The sequence below is a fragment of the Ailuropoda melanoleuca genome, unplaced genomic scaffold (genome assembly GCF_002007445.2).
Source record: "Ailuropoda melanoleuca isolate Jingjing unplaced genomic scaffold, ASM200744v2 unplaced-scaffold3659, whole genome shotgun sequence".
Lineage (NCBI taxonomy): Eukaryota > Metazoa > Chordata > Mammalia > Carnivora > Ursidae > Ailuropoda > Ailuropoda melanoleuca.
The window spans coordinates 1-4,177 of NW_023207825.1; the positions used below are offsets into that span (position 1 = coordinate 1).

At 43.4% G+C, this 4,177-nt stretch overlaps 1 long non-coding RNA gene across 1 annotated transcript; it reads right to left on the bottom strand.

Moving 5' to 3' along the window:
• Positions 1–3,621: 3,621 nt before the first annotated feature.
• On the bottom strand, positions 3,622–3,933 carry LOC117798868. The gene is made up of 2 exons (XR_004622922.1): positions 3,791–3,933; positions 3,622–3,687 (listed from the first exon to the last, which is right to left on the bottom strand). It is a non-coding gene; the product is annotated as an uncharacterized LOC117798868 (long non-coding RNA).
• Positions 3,934–4,177: the final 244 nt, after the last annotated feature.

Here is a 4,177-nt window from a genome sequence, read left to right on the forward strand (position 1 = left end):
GTAAACAGTATATATATATACATAAATATATATAAACATAAATATATGTAAACAGGAGAAATATATATATAAATATATATATAGATATATATATAAACAGTAAAATTGAATAGTGTAAGAAACAGGCTAGTATTAGGCATAAATTTATAAAACATAGATGTGAAAAAAAAGGGGAAAAGTGAGTTAAAAACCTACATTGGGAAATAGGAATCTATTTGAAATGGGAAGAGGGTAAAAAACAAAAAGAAAAAGAAAAGAAACAAAGAGAAATGTAAAATTTTACCTGAAGCATAAGTGAGTCGTGAGTTTGCACCTGGAGCTCGGTGTATTATTTTCCCCTGGTTCTAGAGTTTTACAGTCCTGTGGAAAATAAGCTTGTCATTCACCTGTTCTTCCAGTCTGTTTTCTGGGGGAGTGGCCTGTTACCTGGCTTCTCAGGTGTCTTAGCCTGGGTGGAGTTTCCCCATCCCTTGCTATGGGTATCAGCTTAATGTGAGCTGGCCTTCTGTGTGGGGTTTTTTCCCCTGGGAGCTTACTGCTTCACTTTAGAGGTTCTGAGCAAGTGTGGCCTTGAGGGAATCTCTGGTCCAGAGCCCCAAGCTCATGGTCCGTTTTCTTCAACAAACATTTGAAATCAAATCATCTCCACTTCTGTGTGTACCAAACTCCACAGACTGTGCAATTCATGCCCACTGCAACCCTCTTGGGGGCATTCTGGGGAGCCATGATCGACTTTGTGCTTTCTGGCCTTACAATTGCTACTGGCTGTGGGCTCGACAGTGCAAGCCCTTCCACGGCTGCTAGATCATGGCTGGTGCCACCCAGTGTCCCTTCAGGCATCACACCACCCTGAGAGCTGTTGCCCAGTTGTGGACCTTGCCGCTGTGTGTGCCAAAGCACTTAATCCTGTGGTTCTCCACCCCCGCCTCCACACCTCTCCTGGGGTAGTTCTGGAGACCCACAAGCATCTCTGTCCTTTGTGACTTTGCAGTTGAGAGGAATTGTGGGCCCTGTCGTGCACCATTTTCCATGGCTCTCAGGTCATGGCTGGGTGTTCCCCAGTGTCCTTTCATAGGTCACACTGCCCTGAGAGATGTTTTCCTGTGGTGGGCACAAATCCTTTTAGATCTGCCCTGGAATGTTAAGTGGCCAGAACCTTCTAGTGCTTTGCTTGGTTGTCAGGCAGACAGTGGTCTCCCAACCAGCCTGGCTCGCTGTTTATGGTGACCAGAGCTGAGAGTCCCTTCTGGGCTCGCTGAGCATAACCAGTCTCCCCTCTGCACTGTTTGAGCTCTGTGTAGGTTCAGGCCCCCCATTCCTTCTGAGTCTTCTGGAATAGAGACCACAGTGATCCATCTAGAATTCTGCCCTGTTCATTTCCTGTGACCTTTTCAGCAAGGTACGTCTCTCACTGGAGCAGATTTGTAAGGTCTCCATACTTTGTGCTGGTGTTATATCACTTTCTGGTGACCTGCTTACAGTGGATCCCTCTTCTCTTTGTTTATCTTCATATATTTCTCTTGAAGATTCAATGTTCCTCACCTCCTACCTTGCAAAAAGTAGTCATTTTTCTGCTTGTACAGATCGAGAAAAATCTTCTTACATCTCAGGGTGAATTCCTGTGTGCTCAGAATAATTGGACAGATACCCAGCCATATTCGTGGGATCAGCTGAAAAGAGAAACCCTACTCTGTCGCCTTTTTGTTCCCCTTCTCTCAAAACAAGGACTTTGAATTACACCCTGGACCAGATTGATTCTTTTCCTTCTTTCTTAAGTTTTAAAAAGTTTTATTTAAATTCAATTTAGTTTACACATAGTGTATTATTAGTTCAGAGGTAGAATTTAGTGATTTATCAGTTGCATATAACACCCCTGCTCATTCCATGAAGTGCCCTCCTTAATGTCCATCATCCAGTTACCCCATCCCCTCTTCCTCCCCTCCAGCCACCCCAATTTGGAACACACAATTTTGAGTATAATTTCAGGATTTGGATGAGGGAATGTTCCTCCTAGAATTCTTGTGTGTGTGTGTGTGTGTGTGTGTGTGTGTGTGTGTGTGTTGCTCTTTAACATTTTATTTTGAAATCATGTAAATTTGTACAAACATTGCTAAAATAATTTAAAGAATTCACATTCCCCTCACCCAGTTTTCCAAATGTTTTTTTAATAATATTTTTTTATTATATTATGTTAGTCACCATGCAGTACATCGCCAGTTGTTGGTGTAATGTTCCGAGATTCATTACTTGCATATAACCCTCACTGCACCATGCCATATGTGACTTCCTTAATATCCATCACCAGCCTATCCCATTCCCCCCTGCCCTGGAAGCCCTCAGTTTGCTCCCAGTGTCCATAGTCTCTCATGGTTCATTCCCCCTTCTGTTTACCCCTCCTTTCCTCTTCCGTTTCTTTCCTACCGATCTTCCTATTTGTTATGTTCCATAAATGAGTGAAACCATATAATAATTGACTTTCTCTGCTTGCCTTATTTTGCTTAGCATTATCTTCTCCAGTCCCGTCCATGTTGCTGCAAATGTCATAAAATCGTTCTTTTTCATGGCTGAGTAATATTCCAGTGTATATATGGACCACATCTTCTTAAACCAGTCATCTGTTGAAGGGCATCTTGCCTCCTTCCAGAATTTGGCTATTGTGGACAATTCTGCTATGAAAATTGGGGTGCTTTAATTTTTTCTCACAACATTATCTCCTGCAAATCTTTTTAAAACTTGTGTTCAGTTAGCCAATTATAGGATGTCATTATTTTTTTGTAGTTTCTTTTATTTTTTACTTATTTTATTTATTTATTTATTTATTTATTTATTTATTTATTTATTTTTAATACATTGTTAGTGGGAATGGAACTTGGTACAACCACTTTGGAAAACAGTGTGGAGGTCCCTTAAAAAGTTAAAAATTGAGCTACCCTATGATCCAGCAATTGCACTACTGGGTATTTACCCCAAAGATAGAGATGTAGTGAAGAGAAGGGCCATGTGTAGCCCAATGTTCATAGCAGCAGTGTCCACAATAACCAATACCAATGCATTGGTATTTAGGGACAGGAATAAGTAATGTAAATGATTCTGTACTTGTGGTTTTTACTATATCTGCTTTACCAGTAGAAAAAGTTTCTAAGTCACAGAGTGAAGAGTAAGCACTGAATCATGTGTGCAGAGAGGTTCCCTGAGGGAAAATGCTCTATGGAGAGGAAGCCCCAGACCCTGACAGGAAACCTGCACACAACCTCCATCTGCAGCTGCTCCTGGGGCTAAAAGACTGAATATGTGACTAGTGTGCACCCCCTGCTTATCCAGGTCCCCTTCTACAGTGAGGTTTGTGTCTAGGCTCACACTGATGTCCCCTCACTGTCCTTTGCACAGTAATAAACGGCCATGTCATTGGCTCTCGGGCTGTTCATCTGCAGGTACAGTGTGTTCTTGCCATTGTCCCTGGAGATGGTGAATCGGCCCTTCACGGAGTCTGCGTAGCTTGTGCTACTTCCATCATTGTAAATGCCTGCGACCCCCTGAAGCCCCTTCCATGGAGCCTGGCGGACCCAGCTCATGGCATAGCTACTGAAGGTGAATCCAGAGGCTGCACAAGAGAGTAGAGTCTCAGGGACCCCCCAGGCTTCACCAGGTCTCCCCCAGACTCCACCAGCTGCACCTCACACTGGACACCTGCACACACAAGACATCCTGGTCAGGTAGCTGTCACACACCCCCTGTTTGTCTCCCTCAGATCCACTCACATACTCCACGTCTCTTGTTCAGCATGAGTTACCTTTTAAAAGAGCAACAAGGAAAACCCAGCTGAGCACAGACTCCATGGTGAGCTCTCTGTGTTCTGTCCTGATTGCTGATTGGAACACCTGGAAACCCTGGGGCTGGGGCTCCTCTCCTAGCTGCAGAGTCAGGGTTGCGCTGTTTTAATCAGCATAGGGAGGGCACTATTTGCATGTCCTCTGACTATATATTCAGCTTGGGGTCTATGCTGACATTGAAGCCAGTAAGCGTAGCAGATGGGACTGCCTTTGTTTTGGTGATATTGACCACTTTTTTTTTAAATATGACTTTCCATTTTATAAGTTTCCCATGTATGTACGTGGCCTCCTTGTGTGACTTCATTTTTACATACTCACACAAATCCTGCAGGATAGGTGTCGTGTTA